Consider the following 19,675-nt stretch of genomic DNA (forward strand, 5'->3'; position numbering starts at 1 on the left):
CTTCCCTTTCCTAGAATAGCAATGCTCCCATAATTAGAGAGAATGAAAAAAAAAATATGTAATAAAAAAATCTCTTCCGCCAACTTAGGACAATTAAAAGCAAATAATTGGTCTCTTGCTCTCAAATTAATTTGAACCTTGATGGCCAACCAAATGCTTCTCGCCGATGGGTATCTTGCAAATAGATTTTTGACCAATTCCAACTTTGTACTAACAATTACACTTGTGCAAGGTCACTTGTTTCTCAAGGCAAGCCATAGAAAAACTTTGATTTTTTCAAAAATTTCTGCTTTCCAAATGACTATGTGTTAAGACCATCTAAGTCTACCATTATTAAGAAATTTGTAGAAAGAGTGGTGAGACGATCTAATGGCATTTGCCAGGGGTGCCTATAAGAGCCTCCGGGTGATTTGTCTCACGCCGGGACAATGGGCCTCTGAGCCTAACTTACCAAGAAAGAGATCTCCAACTCCATTGGGATGCCACTGATGCATTCGGCTTCAAAGCCCTAGCATATATGTCTTCAGATAAGATAAAAAGAGGTGCCTGATCAATCCATGAGTCTTTCCTAAACTGTAAGTTTTTCTCGCTGCAGAGCTCCAGTGGGCCCCAACCTACTTCCAAATGTCCTTCCAACAGTGCACAAGTCTTCCAACCCGAGAAGACGATTGAAGGTGACGCCTGTACCTTCCCCTTCATTAAAAAAAAAAAAAATTGAACCAATGTTAAAAAATCACTAACCCAAGAAAATGTACCTGATTTGGCACATTATCGCATAAAATCATTATGGGCCTTTAATTGGCTAGAAATGCGTAGAGAAGATGGCTCTCTCCTTATGTAAAGAGTATTTGAGTGCTCCACCACTGCACAATTCTTCAACGCGGTCATATTTAATTGGTACAAAAATCAATAGAATTAGAAGGAATTCAAATATCAAAATAACCTAAGGGTTCATCTAGTTGGGGTACATCAAACTATAGAATAATTTAACAATTTCTGACAATTATTTATCTAAAAAACTAATTACAAAAATAAATTTTACTACTTTTATTTGGTGGAATAATTATTCTAAAAAACGGCATTAAAAAAAGATTACCATGTTTGGTTGGAGGTAATATTATATGAAAATATTGCAAAATTTTCAACAATACCATTAAATAAATAATTCAAGTAATAACATTTTTTTTCCTCAATCTATTTGTTAGCTATTTATGGCCTACTTACATAAATGCTGCCAATGTTTGCTATTCCGAATATTGAAATTTATTTACATGAGTTATACATATAGTTACATAAACCCTCTTTAATTTAAATATTTTCAGATGATTATACATATACTTGAAAATATATTTCTTAGTATAAATAAATTTTAGTATGTTTTTGTGTGTGTGCGTGTGTATATATATATATATATATATATATATATATATATATATAATTAATAAATCCAACGTTAGATTTATTGAAAATTAATAAATATTAATTAATAATTAATATTTATTAATAGATACATTAATATATTAAATATAGTTTTATTATTTATAAATATTATTAATCAAAAATATCAATATATTTATAATATATTAATATAATTAAATATTCTTATTATATAAGTGAGATTATTCTTATCGAAAAAAGGTATTTTCAGATTATCTCTACTCAGTAATCCGGTCTAGAAACATAAATACCATCAGAATGATGGTATTTATTTTTTTTATCTCTCTCTTATCCACTTTTTGTACCAAACATGATAAACTGACATAAAATTTATTTTTTCAGACCAGATTACTCCGAAACAAATGGTCCTGGGAGGAAGCCACACGAGCTCTTTGTCCGGAAAAGACTTTGTATCCTTTATCAACTTAGTTGTAGGCAGAACATGGAAAAGGTGATGAAGCTTAATCGTCCACCCCCAATTCATTGACACAGGGCCCTCCTGGGTCTGGGTGGGTTAAAGGGGTAATCGCGGGGTCAAAAGATGAGATGATGAGAAGGGGAGATCATGAGCATAGTTGTGGGGGGGAGGAAAGGTGAAAATGCCAAAAGGTAAATTTAACGAAGAGAAAAAGAAAGCGCCCTCATTGTACCAGTGGAGGGGGTGGGCCTGGGCAAAAGCTGGTTTTATTGGGAAATGATGGGAGGACTGGCCGGTAGTGGCCGGTTGCAGGTCGCTTTGATGGCGCACGCTTCCATCCCTCTCTACTAAAACGCTCCCTCCTTGGTACCTTCTCCTCCCACCTCCACTCCTCTCATCTTCCTGATTGGCTTTCCCTCTCTCAAGGATGTGTTTCTTTCTCTCGTCCCCAATCAGAGAAAAGCTTGTATCTTACCGAAAAAGAGAGAAGCTTTTATAGCAAATCATATATCCTCCTCCCTAAAGGCAAATTGGATCCCTCATTGCCTTCTTTTCTTCTTCATTTTCTTTTGTCAATACAAGCTCCACTTCCTATCAGCCCAGCTGAAAAATGAGCCCTTTCTATTTCCTCCCCCAGTAAAATAAGTACAGCCATATGGCCACTCTTCTTCTTTCCTCTACAGAAAGAAATTAGCATCACTCTCTCTCTCTCTCTCTCTCTCTTTCTATCTTTCATACACAAGCTATCTATCCATGCACTCAAGCCTCCAATGTCCTCTACTTCCAAAACAAGAAATATCCACCAACCAAGGCAAGAAGCACCCAAGCTTTCGTTTCTAAGCCAAATGGATATCCTTCATTTACCTAATTGCTAGCTTCTTCCCCACCCCATTCAACACCAACACCAAAAGGTTCCCGTTTTTATCCAAACTTCTCCCACCAGAGAACATACAAACCCACGAAAGAGCTTGCTTTTTAATTGACACCAATGGCCGACCACCACAACACCCCGGAGCCCGAAAGCAGTGCCAATTCCATGTCATCGTTCTCCTCCCCTTACTACTCTTCCGCCTCCCCCCTTTCCCAGACCACTCAGCAACCATTGCCGGAGACTTCGAAGGGCATTCCAAACCCCTCCCCTGAGTCCAAGAAGGACGGTGGCGGGAAGCGCGCGCGGGACGGTAGTAGGCATCCGGTGTACCGCGGCGTCCGCATGCGTAACTGGGGGAAGTGGGTGTCGGAGATCCGGGAGCCCCGTAAGAAGTCGCGCATCTGGCTGGGGACCTTCCCGACGCCGGAGATGGCGGCGCGAGCCCACGACGTCGCCGCCCTCAGCATCAAGGGCGCCTCCGCCATCCTCAACTTCCCTGAGCTCGCCGGCGCCCTCCCCCGCCCGGCCACCCTCTCCCCGCGCGACGTCCAGGCAGCCGCGGCCAAGGCAGCCGCCATGGACCCCGCAGCCATGCTGGAGGAGGCGGCGGAGGGCCCGGCTTCGCCGGCGTCCCCCGAGGAGCTGGGGGAGATCGTGGAGCTGCCCCGTCTCGATGGTTCCTTCCTCGACTCGGCCGACTCGGGGGGCGAGTTCGTGTACCACAACTCAGTCGACTCGTGGGCCGACCCGCTCCCGTGGGCGGCGGAGGGCGCCTACGAGTACGGGATCTCGCTGGATCAGATGTGGGGGCCGTCGGACGGATTCGTTCCGACGAGCTTTGAAGCTCTTCTGTGGGACTACTAGAAGAAATCCAGCCCTTGGAGCTTCACATCATAATCTCTCTCTCTTTTGGCAAATTATACCCTGTATCGCGTGTATTATATAGCCATACATCATGCCAACCAACTAGACTCCTTTCCGTAGGCCACATTTATCATGCCCTCATTTCCATACTTTGCCCATCTGAGAGAGAGGTGATAGGCATGGTGTATGACCATATTAGCACCCAGCTAGGATATAATTTCTCCTCTCTTTCCTTGCAATGACCCTTTTATTTTTAATAGGGGCTGAGAGGGTTTTTTTTTTTTTGTAATTTCTCCCTCTGGTTTTTCATCTTAATCAAATTAGACATGGTGTAGTAGCTACCAATTGTATAGCGTATTGGAAAGGAGTGAGGAGAAGAAAATGACATGGTAATTGAGGTACTTGGTTTGTGTGATTACACGTACTCTCCTCTCTGTCATCTTCCTTTCTCCTGTTTAAGTCTCATCATGAATTGACTACTTTTTTCTCTCTCTCTGACACTGTCCTTGTGCAACCATCCATATATGTTTTGTCAATTGTTTTCATCAATTTTCTAAACTTTAACAAACATGTGTTAATTATTAGCACCAGCATGATTTAAAAGTGTTTGTAATAAAGTGCTTGTAAGACAACAACAACAACATGTAATCATACTATTGAGATCATGCACACATATTCTCAAAACGTATAAATATTTTATCAAAATATCACTCTTCTTGAAACAATGGATTTTTGTGCTTTCAAGCTTTGGCTAACCTAGGCATAATTTATGATCCATACCTTTTTTCACCGTAATAACATTCTTGTTAGATATTCTTTTGGATGAAATGACCATGTATTTGCTTTTTTATTTAGCCTCCAAAAGAGATTACTCCCTCCGAGTTGTTCATGAGACAATCTAGAGGTAGCTTTCTCATAGTTATTCTCATTGAAAAGGAAATCCTCGAGAAAGCACATGGCCAAAGTGCTTTAGATATATCAAATGACAGTTGTTTGGTTAATAAGTCAGATTAATTAGCGCCGTACAAGAAGTGTTGTGATATCAGGCAACAACTCCATTGAGCTTTCAAGAATACATGCTTTATAGCTAGTATTGCTGCAATTAACTGCAATACCTTAAATATGTTATCGGTTTGTATCAATTCTCGATGGCACGTGGATTTTTTTTTTTTTTTTTTGGTACAGAAGGAGGCTTAGCTCCTATAAAATTACATTCTCACAAAACAAACCCCTCGGGCATCAACTACAAGAATTAAAGTGCTATAGGGACCAAGAAATCTGGTTGCCATCCAGCGAGTTGACATCAAGCTCTCATGGATGCTTGGCTATCGAGTCTGTGTATGGGTTGCTAGAAAAACAGGATAAGTCCTTTCTCACTGCCAAATATTCTTGGAAAGTAGCTTACTTGCACATTTAGAAGAGGCATGATTATTGATCCAGTCTATGACTATGCTTGAATCACCCTGAACCAGATTTACTTTGCATGAAAATAGAGTACTGCCTCTCGAAGACGGGCCCAAACCCCCACAAGCTCAGCCATTCGCCATGTGCATATGTATTCCGTCTTAGTCCAATTGCTTTCAACAAGGTACCTTGTACATCTCTTAGAATAAAAGCAGCAGTTGATTGAATCAAAAACAATATAATATATCATTAAACAAGTCCGGATGAGCTAAGACTATCATCTTCAAATAGCCTTTCATTTCTAGCTTTCCACAGCAACCAGAGAGAACGTAAAATTAATGCCTTGGTATCTCTCTCTACCATGGTAAGGGTGGACAAGTTAACCAGCTCCCAGCAAAGATGCAGGCACTGGTACACGTTACGAAGACGTAGGATTCTGGATTTTGTTGACATAAGAAAGAGTACCAAATTTCCAAGAACACCTGATGGACATATTTTCTTTACAATTTAATTTCTTTCTAAACATTTTTCTTACACCTATTTTGGAAAAGGACTAAGAAGTATAAGGAGGATTGTTGCATTAAAACACAAAAATTCATGACTCCAAATTTATAGTAATTTAGAAAATAAGAGTCCCTTATTATCATTAATTCCACTAAACTAATCACAAATCAATGATTCGAGATTATTATTACTATTATTTATTTATTTATTTATTATAATAATTATTATTACAGGAATAAAACATAATGAGTGCCGTGCTCCTGCTAAATTGTTGCCATCGCAAAATGACAAAACCACAGCTGTGCCTTTAGCGGCTTTCAAGCGTACGGCGCTGCTATGATTGTCAAACGAATGCGAGGCGCGAGGGCATATCGGTCATTTCGCGTCGCCCAGGGTCCCGTCCATTTGTGGCAGCTTTCCCGTCGCTGTCGCCTTCGTGTCCCAGGGCTCGAAACGAACGTAAAAACGGCTGGGACGAGCGGTCTTTTAAACTCCCCCCCCCCCCGGGGACAAAACAACAGTTACCTTTTCTCGCCTTACATGGCTTGGTTCAGCCACCGTATCCCGTGTGAGCACAAACTGACGCTCGTGCACATCATGAGATCTAAAAGTGTTCATCAATCATGCGGTTCCTAAAATTGTGGCACAGGAATGTTGGATCTCTCACCACAAACACCTCCTCATAGTAACAAAATTATCTCCTAAGTATTCCTCCATAGTCAATTATTTCGACAAACCCAATTAATCGACATGTGCGACAACATTTGCCTAGGATGCCGTCTCGTTCAATCAGCATCGATTCGAATCCATACAAGTGGCTCCCAATGATCAATTATGCGTAATCGAGCAAGATACGAGTAAGGCAGAGCATGTGCGGAGGCGGGTCTTTTCATAGTCCATTTTCGTATTTGATCGACGGCTGCTCTCACTGGTACGGATGGCCAAGAAAAAGAGATCGAGCTGCTAGAGTGAAACAAAGGACAGCTACTTCTCACCCTATTTATTTTTCCCACCTTTGCATTGCCTATATGTGCACTTGTCTAAGATAAAAGGGGTTCTAATGGCCACTATGGCTAGCTGTATGGGGATGGGGATGTAACAGAGATAGCTACGTGTGTTTGTTTTAGCCCGTTGTTGGGTAAGGAGCATCCACAAGACTAGGTACTCCGTTGTCGAGAGAATCTTTTGCTTTTGCCTGTGGAATTTGGCTTTGTTTTCTTCCTTCTGGATGAAAGCAGCAGCGGGATGGTGCTAATGAACCATGGGTTCCACTTTTCATGATTTAGGGGATCATATTAGTGCTTATGCATAAGTTTTGATCAAGTGACTCCAGAATTAGCTGGAAAAATGGGAAGGTCATCAAAGGATTTGGTAGTTAATTAGACAAATACAAGCTACAATGTATTAAATGAATACTGGCTATCACTGTCCATTGAAGATGGTTTTATTATCTTTAGTATGATGTGTTACCTACCAGTTTTGTGGTAGACAGTTCAAATGAGAACCTGTGGGAAGTAAACTAGGCCCTAAGGAGTGAACTTGTTGCTTTATTAATGTGGGATCATTTTTACTCTCTTGTGCTATCGACCTGTGTTGCGCCACAAGCCCAAATTTCTGGTATGATATATTTGATGGAATTGATTAACTTAATGAAATATAAATCATACCTTGATTCGCTAAATCCATCTTTAATTGCGCTCTGGGCTTTGAAATGCGTGCGCAGCCTTGATCACCGGTGATCTGAACAGAGATTAGCGACTGATCTTCTGGAGAGAGAGCTCTTAATGCATGTATTAGAGAAGGGGTCTGACAGGCTATTTATAGCCCTCTCCAGGGACCAAACGCCGTGATTAGTTACACCCGTGAAGAGTCACCCCCCATCAAGGCAACCTTTCACTGCAGTGCAATTACCTTAATGCCCTTGCCATTATCAAGATTTACGAAATTCAAGGGACACTTGTCAAGATGTGGGTTCTAATTAAACGGGATCAGGGTTTAATTAAATAGGATCCAATCCAACATTCTCCCACTTGGACCATATTGACGCCATTTGTCAATGTGGGCCACAACTTGACGGGATCCCAACATTCTCCCACTTGGACCATAGTATATTACTAAACCATATAATCACTATATTACTAAACCATCATAACCAAACCCTTATGAATGAACTTCTCATAAAATTCATTCTTTGGTCACAATTTCTGCTACCATAGTATGCATAAACCATATGAATTCATTAAAGCAGAAAATACAATATATGTGATTTACAACCATCTAAAAATGTGCACAATAATACATCAATTAATTTATACAGAAAAGACCCATTTGACTGACATGCTCCTTATGCAATCCCGGGGTTATTGCTTTAGTCAAAGGATCTGCCAACATAAGCACAGTATTGATGTATTGAACTGAAACTTTATGGTCTTCACATTTTTCCTTTATAACAAGATATTTCACCTCCATGTGCTTATTTCCATTAGATATCTTGTTATTCTTTATTGAGGAAACTGCTGCTAAATTATCACAATATAACTTTATGGGCCTTGAAATAGTATCCACGATCTGTAGGCCTGCGATAAAGTTCCTCAACCAAATAGCCTGTGTAACTGCATCATAGCATGCTAATAACTCAGCCTCCATTGTTGAAGCAGCTGTCATCTTTTGCTTCGAACTCTTCCACGAGACTGCACCACCAGCTAGTAGAAAGATATAACCTGATGTTGATTTTCTACTATCTGGACATCCCGCAAAGTCTGAGTCTGAGTATCCAACTATCTCCAAAATATCGGATTTGTTGTATGTGAGCATATGATCTTGAGTTCCTTGAAGATATCTCAATACTTTCTTTGCAACTCTCCAATGTTCCATTCCTGGATTAGCTTGAAATCTCCCCAGTAATCCCACAACATATGCGATATCAGGTCTGGTACAGACTTGAGCATACATTAAAGTCCCAACTAGTGAAGCATATGGAAATGTTTTCATATGCTCCCTTTCAATTTCATTCCTCGGAGATTGTGATTGGCTCAACTTTTCACCTTTAGTAATAGGCACTGGACTTGGTTTGGAATTTTCCATACCAAATCTCTCCAACATTTTCTTAATGTAGGCTTTTTGAGATAGACAAACTTTTCCCTTAGATCTATCTCTATGAACCTCAATGCCGATGACATATGAGGCTTCACCCATATCCTTCATATCAAAATTACTGGAGAGAAATTGCTTAGTCTCCCTAAGCAATGCCAAATCACTACTAGCAAGCAAAATGTCATCTACATATAGGACTAGAAAAATAAATCGACTCCCACTGATCTTAAGATAAATACATCTATCAACAACGTTTTCTACAAAGCCAAATGTAGAAATGACGTTATTGAACTTAAGATACCACTGTCGGGATGATTGCTTGAGTCCATATATAGACTTATTTAGCTTGCAAACTTTTTGACTCTGACCTTCTGAAACAAAACCTTCAGGTTGTTTCATGTAAACTTCTTCCTCTAAATCTCCATTAAGAAATGCAGTTCTCACATCCATTTGGTGCAGCTCTAAGTCAAAATGAGCTACCAAAGCCATAATTATCCTTAATGAATCCTTCTTTGAAACTGGAGAGAAGGTTTCATGATAATCAATACCCTCCTTTTGAGTAAATCCTTTGGCAACAAGTCTGGCCTTATGTCGCTCTACCTTGCCTTTGGAGTCTCTTTTGGTTTTAAAAACCCATTTGCAGCGTACTGCAGTAGCTCCAGGAGGTAGTTCAACTAGATTCCAAACATTATTTTTAGCCATAGAATCTATCTCATCTTTCATAGCATCTAGCCATTTGGAGGAATTTACCGAACTTATGGCTTGTGAGAAATTTATTGGATCATCTATATTTCCAATGTCATAATCATTTTCTTGAAGGTATACTATATAATCTGGTGGAATTGGAGATCTCCTTACCCTTGATGACCTTCTTAAAGTTGCTTCTTGATCCACTGGTTCTATAGGTGGAGGAGCAACATTCTCAGTGATAACTGGCACAGATTCAAGTGGAACATTAATAGTAGACTCATCCTCCTCGAAATCATTATCAATGATAGGTAGAGGAATCATTGGCTGCTTATTTGAATCTTGCACACCATACGGAGTTTGCTTTTCCTCAAAATTAATTTCTTGAGGTTTTATACTCCCACTGATTTGGTCATTTTCAAGGAATCTAGCATTTCTTGCCTCCACAATCCTCAAAGTATGATTAGGACAATAAAATCTGTATCCCTTGGACTTTTCTGGATAACCAATAAAATGACAACTAATGGTTCTAAAGTCCAACTTTTTCTCTTGTGGGTTGTACACCCTTGCCTCAGCTTGACACCCCCAAATGTGTAGATGTCTTAAACTAGGTTTCCTACCTGTCCAAACTTCATAGGGTGTTTTTGAGACAGCTTTAGTAGGAACCCTGTTTAGAATATACGCAGCGGTTTTTAAGGCATCACCCCACAGAGTAATTGGGAGAGTTGAGTGACTAATCATACTTCTTACCATCTCCATTAATGTTCGGTTTCTTCTTTCCGCAACTCCATTTTGATCAGGAGTACCAGGCATAGTGTATTGTGCAACTATACCTTGCTCTTGAAGAAATCGAGCAAATGGACCTAAATGTTGTCCTGTTTCAGTATACCTACCGTAGTATTCACCACCTCTATCTGATCTCACAACTTTAATTTTTTTATCAAGTTGTAACTCTACCTCTGTTTTGAAAAGCTTAAAGGCATTTAATGCCTCAGCCTTGTCATACAACAAGTAGAGATACCCATAGCGTGAGTAATCATCAATAAAGGTGATAAAATACTTATGACCAGTAAAACATGGGGTCGAAAAGGGCCCACATATATCTGTATGTATGAGATCCAATAAATTTGTACTTCTAATGGCACCTTTCTTAAACTTGTTAGTCTGCTTTCCCTTGATGCAGTCTAAACAAGTTTCAAAATCACCATAGTCAAGAGTTGGTAAAATTTCATCATTTACTAATCTCTTGATTCTATTTATGGAGATATGGCCTAATCTTCGGTGCCATAACATAGAGGAATTTTCATTTATCATGCTACGTTTTAATCCATAATGTTCTTTATTTTGCAGGGATAAAAGGGATAGTTCAAAGGATGTATCAAGGTCTAATTTAAATAAACCATCCTCTAACAAGCAATTACCAACAATAATATTATTCAAGGAAAGGTTTACAAATGACCGTCCAAATGAAACGGTATATCCAAAGGAAACAAGTTTCGAAATAGATATTAGGTTTCTAGAAAATCCAGGTACATAAAAGGTATTTTCTAGGTACAAAATATGGCCAGTCTTTAAGGTCAATTTGAACGTTCCAACAGCTTCCACATGTGAACGCATCTTATTTCCCATTATGATGCACCGCTCACTTTCCGTTGGAATTCTTTTGTTCATTAATCCCTGCAAAGTTTTACATATATGGATAGTAGCACCAGAGTCAATCCACCATGTGTTATGAGGTACATCAATAAAATTTGATTCATAACACACTAAGGAAAGAAAAGTACCTTTCTTTTCGAGCCATTTCTTGTACTTGATGCAGTCCTTTTTCCAATGTCCTTGTTTCTTACAGAAGAAGCACTTTATTTGCCTTTTGTCAGTCACTTTGGCTGACACTTTCATTTTCTTCTTCTTAACAGGAATATGATGACTGGTACTGCCGACCTCTTTATGTCCTTTTCCCTTATGAGAGGTGAGATAAACACTCTCTTGCCTCTCTTGTTTTATTCTCTGCTCCTCATCAACACACATGGCTAGAAGTTGATTCATAGTCCATTTTTCTGTATGTGTGTTGTATGAGATCTTAAATGGTGCATACTCCATAGGCAGAGAATTAAGGACAAAGTGTACAAGAAAAGTTTCTGACATGTCTACTTCCAATGATTTTAATTGGGCAGCGATGTCACGTAATTCCATAATGTGCTCGCGTATGCCACCATTATCATTATACTTTAAGGAAGCAAACCTTGATATTAAGGTGCTGGCTAGGGCTTTCTTTGAACTCACAAATTGCTCTTCTACTGCTGTTAAGAATTCTCTTGCAGTTTTGCAATCTGGAATTGAGCCCCTTATCTTTCTGGAGATATGATTTTGTATGAGTAAAAGACTTAAGCGGTTTGACCGCTCCCACCTCTCATACAACTTTTTCTCCTCTGGCGTAGTTTCCTCCGTGGGGACAGGTGGCATGTCCTCACGAAGTGCCAGATCAATATCCATGCACCCTAAAGTAAATGTCAGCCTTTCTTTCCATTCCGAGAAATTTGAACCATTAAGTATTGGGATGCATGATGTAGATTGTGAAAAAACTGTCGGAAACAAAGCTGCAAAACATACGCTTACTATCAATATGCATGCTATAATTACGCTAAAACCTTATCTAAATCACTAACCCATATTAGCAATTTAGTGAGTAAATCAAAATTAACTTTACATGATTTACCCCTTTACGATAAAACTAATGTATTAAGTATGATATTTAATGAACTTTATATATCTAGTTGAAAAATCCAAAGAATAACAGCCAGATCAGCTCCAGATCGGTGGTGGAGCACTAGGCTCACTTAAGTACCAGCCTTTCTTAGGCACGTATGCCTTTTTGACAAGCTTTTCTTAGACACCGTTATTCAATGGATAAAATTTTACTAGATATTGTTCAATGTTAATGAAGAATTCAAGGCCTTTGGGCAACAAGATTTCATCATAAATATCATACTAATAACATTATTTCATCCCACCATTAACTTTGTATAATGATTTCCCTTTGGGGCCGGTTCATTATATATGATGCAACTATTCAATTTCATGAAATGATGATAAAAAGACTCTTTATTGATTAAATTAAACTAAAGCATTCTAAAATTTATGGGATGCTTTGGCTCGTCACCACAAATATGCACAAATTTAATCATTTATATGCCTTTTCCTACATAAGATGCTTTGGCTCGTCTCATGCATATATCATCCTTTTATCATGAAAAAATATGAATAATTTAAACAATCATGTATCATCATAAGAAAGCATCTATCATTTATGTAATAAATTCATTACAGGGACCAATATGTAATAATCGGTGTACTGTTCTGTAATAAATCCTAAGTACAGGGATCAAATAAATATATTTTAGGACCTTCCTGTAACTCAACTTTCTTCTGGGGACCGTATATGAATTTCTAAAGCCCCTTTTTCAGAATAACATATTATCAGGGGTTTAACTGCAAAATGCACAGTTTAGTCAAAAGGATTCGAGTTTCGGGTTGCGGGCCGAGACCCAATAACCCGAAACTGTTAATCCCTTCACCCCCTTTTTCTTTTATCTTTTTTTTTTTATTTAAATGGATTCGGATTTCGGGTTGGATTCAATGCCCCGAAACCCGAAACCCATCTCTTCATCTTCTTCCCCAAATCGTGATAGGAAAACAGGGAAGAGCCAAACCGGCAAGCCATCCTTTCCCAAACGACGGCGGCGCAACCCCCGCCGCCGGCCGTAGGCATAGCCGCAGGCCGCAGGGGTGGCCGCAGGGTGGGGCCGGAGGCCGGGGCCGGCCGCGGAGGCCGCGGGGTTCGGCCGCAGGGTGCGGCCGCAGCCCGTGGTCGCGGGCCGCAGGGGCGTCGGCCGGGCGCCGTGGCAGCGGCCGGCGCCGCTGGCAGCGGCCGGCGCCGCTGGCAGCGGCCGGCGCCGCTGGCAGCGGCCGGAGCCGCTTAGCGGCGGGCCGCAGGCCATGGCGGCCAATTTTTTTTTTTTTTTTTTTTCTTTCTTTGCCCGCGGTGGCCATGGCGGCCACGGCGGGTTGCAGCCGCTGCCTGCTCGCCGGGGGCGGGTCGCAGCGGCAGCCGGGGACGGCGGTTACTGAACGGTGGCCCTGTTGGCCACCGGTTGGGACGGGGAGGGCCGCGACCGAGACCCGCCGCAGCGGCGGCCATGGCAGCGGCTCTCCCTTCCTTGTTTTCTTGTTCCAAAATGGAAGAAGGGGAAAGATGGGAAGAGTTTAGTCCCACATCGGCCAGAGAAAAATTTTTCTTATGTTTAAATAACATCGGGGTCTCTGTCTTTGCAATTCAAAAGATCATACGGGTATATTCTATTTTGGAATTCAATCCACCCGCTCTGATACCATTGATGGAATTGATTAACTTAATGAAATATAAATCATACCTTGATTCGCTAAATCCATCTTTAATTGCGCTCTGGGCTTTGAAATGCGTGCGCAGCCTTGATCACCGGTGATCTGAACAGAGATTAGCGACTGATCTTCTGGAGAGAGAGCTCTTAATGCATGTATTAGAGAAGGGGTCTGACAGGCTATTTATAGCCCTCTCCAGGGACCAAACGCCGTGATTAGTTACACCCGTGAAGAGTCACCCCCCATCAAGGCAACCTTTCACTGCAGTGCAATTACCTTAATGCCCTTGCCATTATCAAGATTTACGAAATTCAAGGGACACTTGTCAAGATGTGGGTTCTAATTAAACGGGATCAGGGTTTAATTAAATAGGATCCAATCCAACAATATTTATCTAAAAATTCATTAGTTTTTATTCGAGAAGGAAAGAAAAAATAAGCATCTTCGTTTTGTTTGAAGCTTTGCAATCCAATGTCAAAAATCTTCTTTATCTTGAGTTAGATATTGGTGATTTCTTTGCAACATCATCCTTCAGGTTTGGAACCAAATTAATCGCCTCCATAAATAGTGAAACTTTCAAGAATCCATTTAAATACTTCAGTCTATTGTTCGGCAGTGAAATGAATATGCTACTGGATTTTTCATCATTGGTCAACTAGACCATTTTTTCTAACCCTTTGTTTGGTACGAAGGATGGATCGGAAGGAGGATGGATAAAAAATAAAAGATGGATTAGAGATCTCCCATCCATCCTCATGTATGTTTGGTGAACTATGGAAGAATGGATAGATATGATATTGTTACTAAATTATCCTTTGGTAAAAAAAGTATTATCAATTTATAACACTTATTTATGCAAAAGAAGTAGGACAATATATAAACTTATAATCTTTATGATACAAAATTATATTAAAAATATAAAATTTTAATTTTAATTTTATAATTTACTTTAAAAATAATTTTATAAATTAATTATATGTGAATTAATATATATATTAACTATATAAATAGCTAATTAATTTATAATTTAATTTAAATAGTTAATTAATTATATATATAATTAGATAAAAATAGTGAATATCAATAGAAAAATAGAAGACAATTCTAAGTATTTACTTATAATTATCAAAATTATGTACTAAAATTAAAATAATTAGTAACAAAATTAAATAGTATGGGGTTAATAGTATAGATAAGATAATATATGTATAATAATAAAAAAATGAAGAAGTGTCAGGATTTTGTCAAAAAAATTAATAAGAGGTAATTTTGGCAACATAGAAATTCATTCCTCGCATATTCCATCAGTCCTTCTCTGCATCCTTCCAAATTGGAAGGATGCAAATTGGCGCGACGAGCAATCCCTCCTTTTTCATCCAACATTCTTAAAATTTTTTGAATCAAATAGCAGATGAGGCCATCCATCTTTTCTCTCATGATCTCAACCAAACACATAGTTTGAGTTTACTTCTTCTGTTTTACATGATCCAAAACGTTGTTTCAAAAAAAAAATCGCTTTTCCCTGGCAGATAGTGTGATATGATCTTCTAGATTGGAAGCTTAGTTAGATAACTACACTGTAAAGACTGTGCTAATCAATACATCCAAAATAGAAGACCAGCATCCCATATTTCCTTAATTACACACCACAAATTCTAGTTCATCATGCGAGATATCAACTCTGTCTCCATCTTATAACTGTTCCACCACAAGGACCTGCACCCACCTCCCATCTTTAATAATATTTCCTTTCCAACAATGCTCCTACCCAACTTTTGTATAAATAGTGGGCATTCTCTTTGGACTATGTATAAGATATCAAAGTTTTCCCCTCAGAAAACTGTTATATCTGATTGCATGGCCTACCAAAGTTCCATGGAAGAAAATAAAAGCAATAGCCTGGAATAATTATTATTTCAACGAAACGTGACATGGAAATTGATTTCCAGCATCTCAAAAACAAAAGGCCAAAGAAGTACGGAATTCCAAAAGCCAATAACATATTAGTGATGTCAACTAATATCATCTCAATTTCACCTACCGGAGCATAAAGTCTACTCTAATTACATCCATCTCGGTTCCATTGCAACCCAAGTTAAAATGACATATTGGTTTCAACTTTCTGATATCAACATCTCATGCTAGACTGCAAATCATGGCACTTGCAAATGGTTTACGTAAGGCTACCATTTTTCTTCTGAGAAAATTCTTTTGTGATCGTTTCTAAGACGATATATCACTATATTTTCAACTAATATATACGTATCACTGGTAGAAGGTCAAATGGTGGATGCCCCATACCAATCACTGGAGATTTTTGGTTTGGCCTATCACGTACCAGCCGATCAAATAAGAGAGGAGAGCATTTTTAGAATATTCTTAGGATCGAAATGATCGAAACGTTCTTGCCCTAAGTGGTTGAGAATTATTTATTCCTATCTACCTAATGCTTTAGATTTACTCCTTTCCTTGTCTGCTGTCTTTTAAGTTTTAATAACCCTTTCAATTATATCATTGCAATTTGAGAGGGCAATTCAACTGGATTTTTTGCATCTCTAGTAGCTACTCTCTCTGATAATTCTACACAGGTTGTATCGGCGTATCCTGTCAAACTGTAGCCCGTCGAGTGTAGTTTGTTTTTACACTTCTAACACATGTATCTTTAAATTTTGGCGCATGGTAGGCCAATTTAGATGGAGTGATGCATTTGTATCCTTTAATATATAATGCAGCCTCCTATATTGATGCATCTGCTATGCATCGGCATGTGTGTCATCGTCGTCGTCGTCGTCATCGTCTTCTCCGAATTAACCAATATAATTAAGCATTGATGTGTTAGCTCAAAAAAGTGTGCATGTGTGTCATTGTCGTCGTCATCATCATTTTCCCAATTGACCAACATAATCGAGCATTGATATGTTAGCTCGAGAAAGTATGCATGCCTGAAAGGAGAGCTCAGCAAGCCTGCATTTGTAGCCATCTTTAACAGGGTATGTGGTGAAATGCCCCAACATTACATGGAGGCAACATATTAGGGATTTTAGATGATGAGAGTTTTGGATTCGGCACTACTCTGAGAAACGAGATTTCTTTTTCATGCCATCCAAGCAATAGAGGGCAATAATTGTGAGAATGGACAGGGCATCAAACGTGGAGTAGGTTAGCATGATCTCAAGATATAATTAAGGACACAAGTTTATCTTGATAAGTAACTTGTGATTAGTATTTTTTTTATTTTTTTTCTTGGAGAAATATGATTAGCTTATCTAATGACATGATTAGAACAATTACTTCCATAGAGACTTACTGCATCTTAGACATGCATTATTATATTCATGTATATATTCAAATAAATCAAAATGTGCCCTTGCATGTTGTGTAATGATTATTCATGAATCTCATTATGATGTAGCCAAAATAATTTCTTTAGTTTTTAATCAGAAGTTATTTTTTAAGCTTAACTGATGAATCCAATGAATGTTAAGATTTTGCAAACATGTGTGGGAAGCAATTATTATGCTAATTACTTAGAGCATGAGATGTGGACCAGAACTAAATCAATAAGTTGTGTTAGGTGCAACCGGCAAAGAGTAATTGACATTTAGCACCACATAGGAAAAAACAAGTACGGAAAAGTATAGGGGTGTAAGTTGAGTAGAGTATGAACCAGAAGAAATTATGTCGTACATTATACCAACAATTTTATCTTGCTCCTATCGATTCTATTCATTATGCCCTTATCTGGATGATTACTTTATGGAAACAAAATGAGATGACTGGCATGATGCACGATCATACAGACGCACATGGTGAATGATATAATTTTTACTATTTATTGGTGCTCTTAAGTATGAGGATGTACCTCACGTCACCTTGCAAAACTACGAGCACTGAGAAGCCATGTTGGCTATCCTAGATGTGAGGACCCATGCGGATGTGTGTTTAGTCTCACATTGGTTATTCGCTGGGTAGATCTTGGATACTTATACAGGATTAAGAAATCCAAATAATACATTCGGACTAGTCATTTTGGGTGAGGTCCTGAATTGTTACAGTGAAAATGTGTGGTTTCTGGATGCATGGGCTCCAACTGTGGCTCCACCAACGCAGGCAAAGGAGGGGACGTCAGAGACGACGATCGCTAAACCTAATCATATATTGATAAATTATTATAATTTTTTGTTACGCTGACAGCTTGACTGGTCTCCGCCACCTTGGAAGCATATACTTCCATATAAGAGCTGTAAAGAGCTACATGGACCCCGTACACCAAGCAGTTAACTTTAATCAGATCCTTGAAGTAGACTGGAAGGATGGGTCACGTGTTACGGTAGTTCTTTGTCTTCTTTTTAGAAAAATCACATGTTACGTTGTCTGTCTCGGAGAGGAAGGTGGTGCATGGTTCCGGATAGATGAGGATATATATTGCCAAACATCAACCAATTCAAATTGTATAGAGATATTTTTTGGTGTCACCTATCAAGTTGATAGATCTGTACCATCTGTTAGACTTATTCAATTTGTTTTTATTAACGTACTATTATCCCGTATATTTGGTCTCTAGCATGATGCTTTTGATTTAGCCTTCTTCATCGAAATGATTCTTAGTCAATTCCTGTGTAACATGCATTCAATCTCAGCTTTTGGAATAATCGTTATATCTATTCTCACCTCATCATGTTGCCAATGTAGACATGCATTTCCGACATATCAACTCGGAGAAGAATACTTGATTCCAACAATGCATTACTTTTTCGATCTCTAAAATCACACACACCTAAGAAAATGTTCAACGATAGGTGGGTGATGACCCTAAAATTTATGCAGCTTTTAAAAAAAGAAGGCTAAATTTAACTAGTTCTATCAAAAATTTCTCTAATAATTGAGCGTTCTTGTTTAGCTAATACAAAGCTCGACCTGATCTCATCCATGAGGCCAAGAGCAAGCGCGTGTGCGCCCGCAGATCACACCCATCAGCACCACTTGAAAAGCATCCAATTGCATTGCTGATGCTAAATTCTATCGTACTCGTAGTGCCCCAGTTCCAGGATAAGCTACTACAAGCCAAATCTAGCTACTTGAGAAACTAATAAAATTTTCCAATACTTGAGAAACTAGTCCGGCACGAGACAACTTAACCTCCCTTAAGTACACGTAACTGGATGCAGACACTGATAGTCTCCGATACGCACCACAAGTTGCACTAAACGAGGCCACTTGCGGAAGCGTCCGGCTGCAATAATGCTGACCCAATCGTACCGTAAAACTGCAAGAAGTCGTGCCAGTTGCAATATGGCCACAGAGTACAAAATTTTCCAGAACCAAAACATTGGAGATCACGCAGAGGCGCGCAAATTATGGAGGGTCGGTGCAAGGGTACAGCTCACTCGCCACTGGCTCGAGGCCGGCTAGAAGTCGTCGTGACGAGGGTGGGGTACGAACCCTACAAGCGTGAGACGTCAATAAAGTGGATTCGTGCAATTAATGCAATCCGGGCGCATTTCCCAGCAACATCCACAGTGCTTCGTCCGTGGTCCTCTCGTCCGATTGGACAACTCGCCCGGACGCCTCCTCTTTTCCTTTCCCCAAAGGGCCTTTGCTCAGGAAAAAGTTCACACGGCTGAGGTCGTCCCGGAAGTGACTTTTGGCAGAGGGGCTATGCTTACGCGTCGCCACCGACCGACCCCCACTAAACATTTTTACGAACCCTAGAATGTGTGACTCCTCTTGCATTGCTGCTTTTGTTTGTCACTACCTGATTCCGGATAAAGCTTCCCCAAGATAGCTGTTGAGGTGAGTTTGGCAATTCACATCAGTCAAGCCATTGATGAAGCTTGTCCATCATCATGATTCAGTATTTTCATATGAGTGTTGCTATTGATCAGCCACTGATTGGTGTCGAACATAATTAGGTTGATGTAGGATTGTAATCAGATCGAATATGAATCGTACACCGGTTTATTTATATCCATATGTGTTTTGTTTGACGAATATATAAA

At 39.4% G+C, this 19,675-nt stretch overlaps 1 pseudogene across 1 annotated transcript; it reads left to right on the forward strand.

Annotated features, from left to right (window-relative positions):
- The first annotated feature begins 1,739 nt into the window (after nucleotides 1-1,739).
- LOC103711000 (dehydration-responsive element-binding protein 3 pseudogene) lies at nucleotides 1,740-4,345 on the forward strand (annotated as a pseudogene). Its single transcript, XR_015987437.1, has one exon. The product of XR_015987437.1 is annotated as a dehydration-responsive element-binding protein 3 pseudogene (transcript).
- The last annotated feature ends 15,330 nt before the right edge of the window (nucleotides 4,346-19,675 follow it).

The sequence above is a fragment of the Phoenix dactylifera genome, chromosome 5 (assembly GCF_051530095.1).
Source record: "Phoenix dactylifera cultivar Ajwa chromosome 5, Ajwa_hap1_PhDact_Kaust_v1.1, whole genome shotgun sequence".
Lineage (NCBI taxonomy): Eukaryota > Viridiplantae > Streptophyta > Magnoliopsida > Arecales > Arecaceae > Phoenix > Phoenix dactylifera.